Below are 14993 nucleotides of genomic sequence, written 5' to 3' on the forward strand. Positions count from 1 at the left end.
GGGTCTGGTATGGATTTTTGGGGGGACCCCCCCGCAATTTAAAAAAAAAATTTGGCGCGGGGTTCCCCTTAAAACCCATACCAGACCTGAAGGGTCTGATATGGATTTTGAGGGGGACCCCTACGCCATTTTTTAAAAAACTTTTGGCGCAGGGTTCCCCTTAAAACCCATACCAGACCTGTAGGGCCTGGTATGGAAATTGGGCGGACCCCCACGCAATTTTTTTTAAATTTTGGTTCTGGGTTCCCCTTAATATTCATACCAGACCCAAAGGGCCTGGTATGGATTTTTGGGGGGACCCCCATGCCCTTTTTCAATGACTTTTATCTGTATTGCCGAGACCCAACAATTCATTATAGTTTTAAATGACTTTTTGTCCTTTAGAAATGTCATTTTGTGCAAGGACTGTTCTAAACACGGGAAAAAGGAGCCACTTTACAGGCATACTATAGACACCCCCCAGGTATGAAATTTAAAGGAATATTTCACTTTTATTGTTTCACTTTAAGCATTATTAAAATCACTGCTCCCGAAAAAACGTTCGTTTTTAAAACTTTTTTTTGCATTGATACATGTCCCCTGGGGCAGGACCCAGGTCCCCAAACACTTTTTATGACAATACCATACATATAAGCCTTTAAAATGAGCACTTTTGATTTCTCCCATTGACTTTTAAAGGGTGTTTCCGCGGCTTTCGAATTTGCCGCCAACACCCCAAATTGTTCGCTATTCCGCAAACAGGCGAACACCCGATGTTCGAGTCGAACGCAAGGGCTCATCTCTATTCAACACTGCCACAAATTTGTGGCAAGTTATCCTTGCTATCTGGTCTGCGTTGGGTATACTATATGTACCTGTCCCGGCATACCTGTGAAACTCTGTGTTGTGAATCTGTACAGATGATGCACTTCATTTCACTTTCCATGGGCTGACTGCACTCAGCTCAGAGGTGAGAAAAAAATATAAACAAGCAGCTCTGCCTGCTGCATGGGACTTAGCATCCGTGTGAATGAGCCCTAAGGCAACCTTACCACTACTTTTGTCACTACCGGTGTCATTGCTTGGGTCACCTGCTGGTGGCACTGTTGTGTGTAGAACCAAAGGGTGTAGTTCTGGTGGCCACCAGCAGGTGTCTCCCAGTAGCTGGATCATACAGGTAATTAGGCTGCACCTGATAGGACTGCTGGGGGTATATAAACCCCCCTTGCACCAAGATCCAGTACTTCAGTATTTTCCCTGCAAGCCGTGTCCTTGCCTGAGCCTGACCTGTTTCTATCTCTTGTCCTGAATCCTGATCCCTGATCCAGAGACCTATCCCTTGGAACCTGTTTCCTGCTCCCTTTACTGACCTTACGCTACCATTACCTGATTTCCTATTCCCCTTTTCTTTTGTCCCTGTCTTGTTTTGCTTATGTGTGTTCCCTTCACTTGTATATAGTTAGTTAGATAGTTAGTTAGGTGTTTTATTAGGTTTGCTGTGTTCATTTACTTTTCACTTACTTGTTTATGGTTTACTGGTGTTGGTTTTCAAGCGTGTCATTACCTTTATTAAATATATATTTTCACTTATTCATCTGGTCCTGATTCCTTTAAGTGCAGCCAACTGATCTGATCACCCCTGCTGGATACCTGCATGTGGTATCCGTGACAACTTTAAAAAATGCATATTAATAAAACTCTACGATCTACTTTACAATTGTGTTTAGTGCTCCACTTGCCTCGGCATCTAAAAAGCAAACAGAGTGCTAGAAAAATAAATGGAAGAAAAAAATGGGAGGAGAGCTTAATCATATGACCCTGTGATCAATCACGGAGTTCACTCTACAGCGGTAAATCTGAAAAAAGCTGTACAACCTACCTCACTTCAGCAGCCTTTGGACACTCTCTTCTTCTGGGTTGTGGATGGGTCCTTATTGTTCTCAAGTACAGTGCAGAGCTATTGGCCCTACATGGTACTTGATAATGTCAGAAGATATATATACACAAAAGCATGTGCGCTTCCAGATACATCAAACATAAAAGTGCTTCAAAACAAATAAATGTGAATGAACAGTCCAAGTGCAAATGCATATCAAAAATTTTATAACAAATCTGAAAACCTCAGAAAAGAGGTAGAAAGTCTGTCCACCGAATATAATAGAATGTGCAAAGCCATGGGTAAACCAGCAGTGTGAATTATAATAAAAAAATGATTAGAAACGGTCTTGTGCTCTCCACCACAAATGAGCCTCTTACCGAATTATGAGGATCTCCAACACAGCATGTTACATGTCAGACACCTCCAGGTATCCTGCAACACTCTAACTGGCAGACCTCCAGCAACAGGATCCCGAGCGGCTCCAAGAGTTGCAAGTCCAGGTCAGACCGTGTTATTCAACCACAATAGGAGAAGATAAAGAGCCGCACATAGTGTGAAAACTGCTAGGTAAGTATTTATAAAAAACATAGACAGGTACTCACATAATAAAAACCAGGTACATGCACAAAAACCCAAATGCTGCGCCGGAAAACCACCTCAACGGGGCCGAAGTCACTAGTTCAGGCCCTTCCCAATGAGTTTCGCATCAGAGCAAGTCGTCAGTGGAACAGGACCGTCGGCTGGAGGGCCGAACAAAAGGGGCTTCAGGGGACCTGTCCTAAAGAGGGAGTAAGGTTCACTGTAAAATGCAGTTTTTACAAACATTTTATCAAAGCTGGAGCCTTATTTTTCATTATTCATTCTTATAGAACTGGCTATCCATCAAGCTTTGTGGATGCTACTGTACCAGGCACTATTGCTATGGTGATATATTCACACAGTCACTTATTCAGATGACCCTTTCCGATTAAAGTGGTTGTAAACCCTTACATATACCCAGTGAAGTGACTGGCCTCAGGTGATACACAGAGATTCTCCTACATAAGTTGTACTTGTTTATCTGCAGTCTTCTCTTCTCTACAGTACAGCAGTTCAAAGTGCACAATTTATGCAACTTGTCTACGTTTTCAGAAAGCAGGGGCGGGGACAAGAAGTTACACTCTGTAAAGCTCAGTGAGAGGTGATTGGAGAGAATGGATACATCCCCTTCACGCAACAACCAGGAACAAAGCTGAGGCTGTTAATAACAGGCTGTGTGCTGGAGATCCCTCCCCTGTCACCTTTCTTCTCTTGGTGTCAGGAAAACTTATCAGACCTGTCTTATTAAGATGGCAGAGGAAGGAGGCAGCAGACAGAAATGACACTTAGTGCTCTCGATTGAGACAAATACACACTATAGAGGGATATGCGTAGTTCATACAGTATTTCATGCCCGAGGTTTACAACTATTTAAAGGGCATGTTTAAACTAACAATGCGCTCTGAAAAGCAATACAGTGGATCTGCTTTTAGAGGGTGTTTGGCAGGTAGTAAAGAGGTGTTATATCGCCTCGTAACTGCCTGTTTTAACCTCTAAAAGTCCACACGGTGACACCCATTCACTTAAAGGGGTTGTAAACCCTTGTTTTTTGTTTTTTTACCTCCACCTCCACTGTGCAGTTAGTTTTGCACAGAGTGGCCCTGATCTACCTCCTTTGGGGTCCCCCGGTGGCGTTGGTAGGTCCATCGGGTGTCCACGTTGGAGAATCGCTCTGCTTCGGTGGACACCCATTCGGGCACGCTCCCAAGCCCTGCTTTTGCGTCCATTGACACAGAAAGCAGGACTCAGTCCCGCCCCCCAGCGCCCGCATCATTGGATTTGATTGACAGCAACGGGAGCCAATGTCTGCGCTGCTATCAATCTATCCAATCAGGACACGAGACACCAGCTAGAGCTGGTTCGCTCGTCCCCGGCTGGAGAAAGACAGCGTTCAGGTAAGTAAAACGGGGGGGGGGGGGGGGGGGGTTGCACTGGGGGGCTGCAGCTCTACGGAAGGTTTTTCACCTTAATGCATAGAATGCATTAAGGTGAAAAACCATGAGAATTTACAACCCCTTTAAGGGCAGTTCTGCCTGCTGAACATGGTGGAGCTGATATTTTTATGCTACATAAAGCATTACAGCTGCAGCATGTGTATGACCCAGCAGAGTTGTTTTTACAGCTTAGGAGGAGTGGTGGTGGGGGGCAGAAAAAATGTTCCCTCCAACTACATGTGTAAACTAAGCATAAGTGTGCTATATTACATCTAAAGCTGGGTACACACAAATCGAAATTTCAACCGATGCAGCAGGGACTGGCCTAATTTCAATCTGTGTGTGGCCCTCCATGTTTGACAGAAGCCTGATTTTAAATTGGCTTCTGTCTAACGGTCTGTTTGAAAATCCTTCTTTGATCAGTGGCTACTCGGCTGTAACCCCGATCGTTTTATTCTCACAGTGAAGGAGTTCCGCTGTCAGAATACAATAACACAGCGGGGAGCATTCCTGCATCCACCTTGCTTGTGTGGATGAAGGAATCTGTTTTTTTTTTTTATTCAATCAGGGGGCTGAACAAAAAAATAACTAACAGTATTTACCCAGCTTAAGCAGCTGACTTACATCTAAGCCAGAGGCATAACTATAGGGGTCGCAATTGTGACCCGACCCCATTCTTCAGGGGGCCTGTGTGGCTCCTCTGTCATATTTGGTTATACATCTGAATAGGAGAGGTGGCAGGGGCAGCATATAGAGGAGCCAATGCCTTTTATTTTTCTCCTGCAGCTACTGAAAGCCTGATTCTCCTCCTCTCCCACCTGCCAGCATTCAGCGGCTGAAGGAGGAGAATGGAGGGCATAGGTTCCTGTATATGCTGCCACCGCCGCCCCTCCTATCCAGGTTACTTGTTTCCTGCTGCCCCTGGGACCCTGTGTGATTCCCTGGCCCCCCTCCCTCCCTGCAGTACTGCCCGCTCCCCCCCCCCCCCCACCGGCTGCTGCAAGGGATGTGTCATTATGGAGAGGAAGGGGCCGGTATATATGTCTTTTTCCAGCCCCTTCCTTTTCTGAATGTTTACAGCAAGTGATCAGTACTGATTGCTCCTGTGTCCATTCATAACTGAGACATAGTATTCTGTGTTTAATATTCTTCAGTTTGTGAATTAATGGGAATCTCTGTGCAGAGCTATTCCTGTCCATTTATTGAGGCTGCAGAGATGGAGATTGAGGGCTGTGTCCTCAATCTCCTTTCTCCGCCTCAAAGGTGAAAAATCAGAGGTCTGTTAAGACCCCTTATATTTACTCAAAGCCCCTAATGGGGTTTAAAAAGTAATAAAAAGTAAAATTGTAAAAATAAAAAATAAATAAAATAAAATGGTAAATAATAATAAAAAAAACAAAATAAAAATAAAAAACATCCAATGCCCTACTGACAAAGTCCACTGCCAAAAACGCGCCCCCCAACTGCAAGTATAAACTTAGCCTAAAGTGTGCTATTTTACAGATAAAGCTGGGTTCACAGCTGCATAAATTGATGGCGCTATACCTGTAATAAATAAATAATAAATAAACGATACCTTTTAACATACTTACAATAGTAAGGCTTACCTGTAGGTACAGTTACCATCTCCTAAACATGCACCATTTAGGAGATATTCACAACTGTAGTAGCAGCTAATGACACTGGAGCTAACATTTAGAAGGATAAAGCTTGTTTACTTTCTGAAGGTTGTTTTATGTATGGAATGTCTACATGGGGATCTTATGCTTAATGCACTACATCAACAAAATACGAGTAGTTAAAAAAAAACGACTTGAAAATATTTACAGAATGCACATTGGTAACATTCTGTCAGAAACGTACGAGTCCCAACTGAAGTAAAAGTATTTCCAAATCAAAATGTTACTTCCACCTAATAACCACTGGATGTCGCCCAAGTTCCCTATGATAGCTGCTTTAACTACACCCAAAGAAAACACTCAAAGAATGCCGCAATGTCAGAGCTCTAAGGTGGCTCGCCGTGATCGTATAGTGGTTAGTACTCTGCGTTGTGGCCGCAGCAACCTCGGTTCGAATCCGAGTCACGGCAGGAGTGAAAGTCTCCTCTCACGGCAGCGGGGCTCATGCTTTTTTATTAGTGCTATGGTTTTTTCTTTCAAATTGTTTTTGTTTGACATCTTTACTTTAAAGGTCTACTTTCAAGTGCAAATTATATTGGATATCAATAATAATTACTGTACAGTAATAAGATGTACAAGTAAATAATAATTAGTTTACAATAAAATATACATGTAAATAATAATTAGTGTACAATAAGAAAATATACATGTAATTTATAATTTGTGTACAGTGATAAAATGTACATGTAAATAATAATTAGTGTACAATGATAAAATGTACATGTAAATAATAGTGTACAGTAAAATATATATGTACATAATAATTAGTGTATAATAAGAAAATGTACATGTAATTTATAATTCGTGTGCAGTGATAAAATGTAAATGTGAATAATAATGAGTGTACAATAATAAAATATACATGTAATTATTAATTAGTATACAGTGATGAAATGTACATGTAATTAATTATTAGTATACAGTGATAAAATGTACATTTATTAATAATGTATCTTAATAAAATATACATGTCATTAAAAATTAGTGTACAGTGATAAAATGTACATGTAAATAATAATGTACAATAATAAAATGTACCTGTAAATAATAATTAGTGTACAATAATAAAATGTACATGTAATTAATAATTAGAGGTCGACCGATATGGGTTTTTCTCTGGCCGATGCCGATGCCGATATTTAGAAATCGCGGTGGCCGATTCCAATATGTGATGCCGATTTTTTTTGGGCCGATATATTTGGCCGATTTTTTTTTCCCTTCATCTCATAAAATCTAACAGTTAGACCCCTTTCACACTGGGGCGTTTTTCAGGCGCTTTTGGGCTAAAAAGAGCGCCTGTAAAGTGCCTGTAAAACGGCTCCCCTGCAGTCTCAGTGTGATATCCCGAGTGCTTTCACACTGAGGCGATGCGCTGGCAGGGTGTAAAAAAAAGTCCTGCAAACGGCATCTTTGGAGCGGTGTATACCACCACTCCTGCCCATTGAAATGAATGCGCACCGCTGCCGAAGCGCCTGCAAAGCGTTTTGGCAGCGGCGCTTCAGGGGCGCATTTAACCCCTTCCTCGGCCGCTAGCTGGGTTATAAGCGCCCCGCTAGCAGCCGAATAGCGCCGCTAAAATGACGGTAAAGCGCCACTAAAACTAGCAGCGTTTTACCATCAACGCATGCCCGCTCCAGTGTGAAAGCAACCTTAAGTGATACAGAAAATTTTTTACATTTAAACATTAAACAAAACAAACCTCCAATCAGTTCACTTGTATGTAGAATTTAGAAAAAAAAAAAAAAAAACTATCTTAAATATTAAATACACAAAAACAGGTAATCAAAACTTTTGGACGAAAAAAAAATGGGCTAACTTTACTGCTTAGTTTTTTTTTTTAATTCATTACTGTATTTTTTTTTTTTTAAATTGCGTTTGAAAGACCGCTGCGCAAATACCGCGTGACATAAAATATTGCAACAACCGCTATTTTATTCCCTAGGGTCTCTGCTAAAAAAAATATATATAATGTTTGGGGGTTCTAAGTGATTTTCTAGCAGAAAATACAGGATTTTTACCTGTAAGCAACAAGTGTCAGAAAAGATTTAGTCTTTAAATGGTTAAACTGAGAATTCCTACACGGAGTTCAGTCTATTGATAAAAAAAGAACTTGAAGAGATACAATGTATCTTCTTATCAGACTTGGCAGGCTGCCCAGAGGAGGAGAGAAGATAACTTTCAGGCAACTTGCATTGACTCTATTACAGAAGTCATTTGCAAGTCACGGCTGAAGTTACAATCGGCCTTTTTTATCAGCACAATCGGCCGATGCCGATTAAGTAAAAAAACGCCAAATATCGGCCGATATATCGGTCGACCTCTATTAATAATGTATAATAATAAAATGTACATGTAATTAATAATGTATAATAATAAAATGTACGTGTAAATAATAGTGTACAATAATAAAATGTACGTGTAAATAATAATTAGTGTACAATAATAAAATGTACATGTAATTAATAATGTATAATAATAAAATGTACATGCAAATAACAAAAGAAGTGTTAATGAATTGCCATTCACATCATGAGTGTTGAGCTGTGCTGCCCTGCATATATCAACACAAGGGCACATAGTTAGCAATTGTTCTCTATGTGCCTTGTGCTCACACCACACTGCTGTTTTGAGGTGTGGTATGCTACAAAAAAATACAGCATGTCTGCAATTTTAAGTACGTGAGCCACCACGCCGCATGTCAGAAAAAGTGTTGTATATTTATCTTCATTCAAATATGAGCTTTGAACCCCCTTCCTGCCCAGCCCCTTTAACAGGGTCTTTACACCCAGGGGGTGGGAAGGACCAGTCAGTCATGTAACCACCGTGATTGGCTGTCACAGCAGTCACATGCTTGGAAGCTGGTCCCCCTGGCTTCCAAACTTTAGTAGAGAATGAGAACTGTCTTGGACAGCTCGGTCACTGTATTGAGAGCATACAGTGAGTGCGCTCTCAGCACAGAAAGTTCTGTTACCCATGGACACATATGTTTGGCGTGTGGGCGTTAAGGCCTGGTTGACACTGGTGAAATTTCAGATGCGACTTGAGTTGCACAGAGTCACACGACAATGGAAATCACATTATTTTCAATAAAGCCTGTTCACATCAATGCAGTGCAGTGCCTTTTTAATAAAGGTACATGTGCTACTTTGATGCAGTTTTGGCCACATGGAAATGCACATGCTATTTTAATGTGTTTTTGGCAGAGGTTTGTGTATAAAATCCAGTCTCCTTCTAAAAAAAAAATGCATAAAGCATGAAAAAGGTGCCAAAAACACACTACAAAATCGCACTGAAAATCAAGTTGCAGGTGCACTGGTGTGAACCTAGCCTTAAGACCACCCTTTTTTGCGGGCAGCAAGTGGTTAAGCTAAACTCAATGTGATTGTAAAGGATAAAGTTTTATTTAAAAAAATAAAATAACAAACATGTTATACTTCCCTGCTCTGTGCAGTAGTTTTGCACAGACCAACCCCCGATCCTCCTCTTTCAGGTCCTACACCGGCGCTCCTGGCTCCTCCCCCTGCCGAGTGCCCCCATAGCAACCCCTGTCATCCTCTAACCGATTGTCGACCGTCCGCCACAGTTATACTGCGGCAGAATGGCACAGGCAGGCGAATCGCCGTCATGGTACGTCTGTACCATAGACGGCCACTAGGGGGCGTGTGCAACGCGCCCCCTGCTCGCCCACGGAGCAGATGCGAGTGCCCGGCGGTCTTGATCCCGCGATCGCTCGGGGCACACCGAGAACCGGGAGCTGTGTGTGTAAACACACACTTACCAGTTCTCTGAGGGGAGAACTGACAGATCCTCTGTTCATACAGGCGAACAGGCGATCTGTTAGTTTCCCTACACAGTCCCCATCCCCCTTCAATTAGAACACTTCCTAGGACACACATTAATCCCTACACTGCCCCCTAGTATTAACCCCTTCACTGCCCCCTAGTGTTAACCCCTTCACTGCCCCCTAGTGTTAACCCCTTCACTGCCCCCTAGTGTTAACCCCTTCACTGCCCCCTAGTGTTAACCCCTTCACTGACAGTGACATTTTTACTGTAATCAATGCATTTTTAATCGCACTAATGGTCCCAAAAATGTGTCAAAATTGTCCGATGTGTCCGCCATAATGTCGCAGTCATGATAAAAATTGCTGATCGCCGCCATTACTAGTACAAAAAAAATTATTCATAAAAATGCTATAAAACTATCCCCTATTTTGTAGATGCTATAACTTTTGCGCAAACAAATCAATATACGCTTATTGCGATTTTTTTACCAAAAATATGTAAGCCAAGTGCATGTATCTTCTTTGCCCCTTTGCACTGTCTTAAAGAGGAACTGCAGTCTGCTCACATAATTTGTAATAAAAACATCTTTGCCATTCTGAAGCTTCCCTCCAACCACTTTGCATATTATTTTATATATAATGTGATTCTCTACTTGCCAAATATGCTGCAGAAATCTCCCTCCACTGAGTCTGGCTGCAGCCATTTTAACTGTGGGCAGCTATGAGACCCGTTTCCCAATTGGCCGAAAAGAGAAGCATCCTGATTGGCTGCCGAGGAGGAGGACGGAAATGTAAGCCGCGGAGAGCAGGGGAAGGAGAAGTCGCCGCCGACACCGCCGTGTTGCCTATGGAGAACAGGGAAAGCCGTCGTTGAAGCCTGGGAGAAGCGCTGCCCGCCAATAGATGGGGTAAGTGCTCCAGACCGGACCGACTGACCGGCCACTGGGGACACGTCTAAACGCGCATAAGCGCTTGAGTGTTTATTCATTCATTTCAATGGCCAAAATAAATAATTTTTTTAGCCAACGGAATGAATAAATGCCCAAACACTCAATGCGTTTTCAAAGCGCTCCTCAGACTCCTAGTAAAGCAGTGTGCAATTGATAACATAAGACAGCGCACAGTGCTGCTTACATTATGAAGCGTTTGCTTTGCGTGCAGTTGCTGCGCTTCAAAAATGAAGCTTCATGTCGAGTTTAGAGGAAGTTAAGGCATCTCAACTCCTTCCAATCCAGTCTATAATAATGCGCCACAAATGAACCAGCACACACGTTAGGTATTGTTCACAAAAAAAAAATCGGCTTCTGGGGTGAGTTTTCAAAGCGCCTTTAACGCGAGTCAAACACCCAGAAAACGCACATTTGTAGAGTGTTTTTGATGTGCGTTAAACATGTGTCAAACATGCGGAACGATGCGCATGAATGCTATAGGCGCGTTTGTTCAGCGCCAGTATTTTCAGCCAGTGTGAGCAAGGCTTTTAAAATGTCGCCTGTGGCCAATTTTGGGTACGGAAGTCTGTCGCCCTTTCACAAAATGGACAGTGCAGTGGTTACAGAAAAGGCCGCCTCATCAGGGGTAAATGTTCTTAACCATCGGAAATGACTAATGACTGTAGTCTTCGGTCACACTGAATATGACTTTAAAATTGTGCGACTTTACGTAAAGCCGCACAATTTTAAAGACGCCTATCAGTTCCACTTGGAGGAAAACTTCATGCACTTCTATGCAAGTCGCACCTTAACTTGCAAAACGTAGCACAGGAACTACTTTCAAAATCGGTGCGTCTTCGATGAAGTCGGAGTCGTACTGATTTGACTGCTTGCGTTGCGGACAATAGGGTACGGTTTGTCATGTGATTTGGAGCTATCAAATCGTATGAGAGGTCACAGTCACACCAGTGAGACTAAACTATGCAGCATGTGAATATTCACTGTTTTGGTGCTTGACTTAAAACGATAGATGAAGTTTATTCACATAAAACATTATTCCATTATTTTATTTTAGATAGTAACAAAAAAATCTTTCTTCCCGCTGCCGTGAGAGGAGACTTTCACTCCTGCCGTGACTCGGATTCGAACCGAGGTTGCTGCGGCCACAACGCAGAGTACTAACCACTATACGATCACGGCGAGCCACCAGGGAAGTACGAGCAGCTGCTGCTTCGGAAATTAGGAGAAAGCAAGGACAGCTCACGTCACTACTTCTGGACAACCAATCAGCTTCTACAGCGGGCTCTCCCGCCTTTCTCGTTCAGAAAGTATGTTCAGTGAGAGGTTTGTTCCCTCACATTTCAGGATCACTTTTGACTTAGGCTTGAAATACAATAGTGAGCACAATGCTATAATAAAACAAGTTACCTAATGCCTTCCTCGGAAAGTATACCCTACATTACTGCATAGGCAGCTTCCACCCATCTATCAGCGCTGCCCCTTCCTCTCACAGACACTTGTGTGATGTCACGAGCAGGAAACTAGACTAGCACTATATACACCAGAGTGATTCTGCCATTACTTCGGATGTGATATACAAAAGATAGACAGTCCCTCACAGCTGACAGAGAATCGTATTTGATGGTGTCAGCTGATTCATCACGTTTATTTATCCTGTAACATGACAGCAGTGGCCCACCTAGAATTAATTAAAGCACAACTCCATTTTGATTAAAAAAAATACATAATTTGCCCTGCATTTAGTAAAAATCATAATTTTATGTATTTTTTTATTTCCAATACTCAACTCCAGTCCAGTTCTGCCCGCCAAATAATGTGCATATGTCTAGGTGCTTCTCTGATGGCCAGCGCCAGGACCCAATCAAACCCTATACGATGACACAACATATAGACTAGGGAATTTGTCTTATGTCCTACTGTTTCCATTCACACCAATGTGCTGTGCTGCAAAATTAGGGCAGGGTGCATTTTATTACCGTGCATGACGCACTACACAGCATCACAATGCACTGAATAGAGTAAACAAAATGGTGATTTGTGACATTTCAGTCAGGCTACTTTCACACTGGGGAGGTGCCGTCTTGTTTTAGCAGCGCTTTACCGCTGTTATAGCGGCGTTTTGGCGCCACTTTTCGGGCGCCAAAATGGTTAAAGGTGTTAAAGGTGGCGCTTCAGAAGCGGTGCCCATTCTTTCCAATGGGCAGGGGAGGTGGAGGAGCGCTGTATACACCGCTCCCACCCAGCGCCAAAGATGCTGCGCAGCAGGACTTTTTTTCCATTTGGGCTTTCACGCTGGGGTGGCTTGGGGTGGCTTGAGAGACAGTTCTCAGGTGCTTTACGGGTCTGAAAAATGTGTTAAAGGGGTCTTAAGAAAAGGTAAACAGTGCAATGAGTTGCAACAACACATCACCCCCCCCCCCTACACAATACACACTAGCGAGCACGACGTATACAGGGCTTAATGCGCCCGTTGGTGTGAATGGGTCCTAATTTAACCAACTTCCTGAAAATATTGGCCAGAGGCTGTGCAGTACCAGGTAGGTGGTACATTGAACATCTTGAAGCACCGGCATTGTAGGTAAGTACTGAGGGAAAGGGGGAGGTAGTGCAAAAAGAATAAGCGCAATAAAAAGTGTTACAGCAGTCCACTGAAATGAACTAAAATGGATTAAAAAAATGGACAAGCAGCATATTTAGTGCGTTGTCATGTGTTGCGGTGTGTTGCAATGCATGTGCTTCGGAGGTTCATTGCATTGTCTTTGTGTGTTGGGGTGCCATTGAAGATGAATGCCACAGAAATGCACAAACAGATGAATGGTGCTTTTTTCGTGTTACTGCAACAGATAGCTATAAATGGAACTTATAAATGGAACTTCAAGCAGAACTTCACCCAAAAGGGGAAGCTCCGTTCTTCCTCCAACCTCCACTCCACCCCCCCCGCCATATTTGGAACATTTTTTTCCCGGGGAATGGGGTGCAGGTGACTAGTTTTGACAGGTACCCGCTCCCACTTCCTCTCGGATTGCCTAGACGAGCGGTAGTTCACGCCCCCACCAAAACTTTTGGGGACATGTCACAGGTCCCAGTAGGCTGCGGGACCATTCAAAGAGTGAAGCATGGCTTGTGCAGTGGGCAGCCAGCTGTAAAGCCGCAAAGGAGTCACAGTGGGCTGCCCACAGTTAAAACGCCAGTGACCCGAAGACTGGTGAAGAACCACACTGGGTGAGGACAGTGCTGGATCCTTGGACAGGAGAGTGTCTGTTTATTAAAAGTCAGTAGCTCCAGTTTCTGCAAGCTGCTGACTGTTAATTTTTTCAGAACTAACTGAAGAACCTCTTTAAGATCCAGTTCACATATGTGCAATGTAGGTGTCATTCACATTCTTTGTAGATGTGTTAAAAGTTCAATCCTGAGTAATGTGTTTTAATGGAAACCGCAACAGACGCAGCAAGCAGGGTCTTTTTTTACCACACTGCAGTAGATATGAACATGGCCACACAACCTTAAGTCACACTGTTAGGAACATGAAACACCTTCCTATACCTCTCGTAATCTATCCACACCCCAGCCAGCGATGACACTCCCTCTAGCCTGATTCCTTGTTGCTAGACAGCAGGTCGGCTTTGTCTGTCTAGCTCCCTCTACCCAGAATGGCCAGTGAGCTGTGGCGCACTATTTGAACATCTAGGGCTCTGGGTTTGTGATAGTTCTTTCTATACTAGCTCTGTACTACACTGGCATGCATTTGCTTCCTTATACCCTCAGTTTTGACCCTGCTGGCCTATCCCTGGAACACTCTCTAGTCTGATGCCTGCCCTCACCCCAGCCTGTTCCTGAAATACTCTCTAGTCTGCAGCCTGCCCTGACCTCAGCCTATCCCTGGAACACTCTCTAGTCGGCTGCCTACCCTGACCTCAGCCTGTCCCGTGAACATTCTATAGTCTGCTGCCTGCTCTGACCTTGTCTTGTCTCTGAAACACTCTCTAGTCTTCTACTTGCCCTGGCCTTGGCTTATCCCTGAAATATGATTAGTGCCTGCTGCTTGGCCTAACTTTAGCCATCCTTGAATTATGCTTCTGATTGCCTTTAGCTGATTACACTACTCTCTAGGTTCCTATCTTCACTTTCTGCTGCGGTCATTTGATACCCTCAAACAGTGCTTCCTTTTAATGTCTCCTTGCTCCATCTTTATTGCTTGGCCAGGAACTATAGCACTGTGTATTAAGACCTGGGGGTAAACAAATACCAGTAGGCCTACATGCCTTATGGGAAATGGGGCCTGCTATAGGCACATCTACACATTCTAGCTACCCTGATTTTCAGTGCTGGAGTGATGATTATGCCAGGAGGGCTTTTTGGGGCCATAAAGGGTATTGGCAGCTGAAAGTAACAGTCACGTAGCTAAAGATAATGCTGGTTTGAACCTGGTGCATCAGCATGAGATTAGGCAATTGGCAGAGCAGCAACTGTTAGGGCCCATTCGCACCTACCACATTGTGGTAAATACATGCATATACCATGTGTTACTGTGTGTATTCTTAGTGCATGGCACTTCAATGCGCTTTTATGAAGCGACCTCTATCTTGCTCTGCGTTGTGAAAAAATGCACACATTCTTTTTTTGGTATGCTGCAGCCAATTCATTTTGATTGGACTATCCTACACAGCGTGGTGCTCTGCACTAAAAGCTTCTGATGAGCTCCTAACGTTT

The 14993-nt window shown here is 43.3% G+C and overlaps 1 protein-coding gene and 2 non-coding genes across 4 annotated transcripts in view; 1 reads left to right on the forward strand and 2 right to left on the reverse strand.

Annotated features, from left to right (window-relative positions):
- Positions 1-14993, reverse strand: part of NFIB (nuclear factor I B) — a 595118-nt gene that overhangs the window by 463382 nt on the left and 116743 nt on the right. The gene's annotated exons all lie outside the window — the stretch shown is intronic.
- Positions 5888-5959, forward strand: TRNAH-GUG (transfer RNA histidin (anticodon GUG)). Its single transcript has one exon. It is a non-coding gene; the product is annotated as a tRNA-His (tRNA).
- On the reverse strand, positions 11391-11462 carry TRNAH-GUG (transfer RNA histidin (anticodon GUG)). The gene has a single exon. It is a non-coding gene; the product is annotated as a tRNA-His (tRNA).

The sequence above is a fragment of the Aquarana catesbeiana genome, linkage group LG01, assembly GCF_042186555.1.
Source record: "Aquarana catesbeiana isolate 2022-GZ linkage group LG01, ASM4218655v1, whole genome shotgun sequence".
In the NCBI taxonomy this organism is placed as follows: Eukaryota; Metazoa; Chordata; class Amphibia; order Anura; family Ranidae; genus Aquarana; species Aquarana catesbeiana.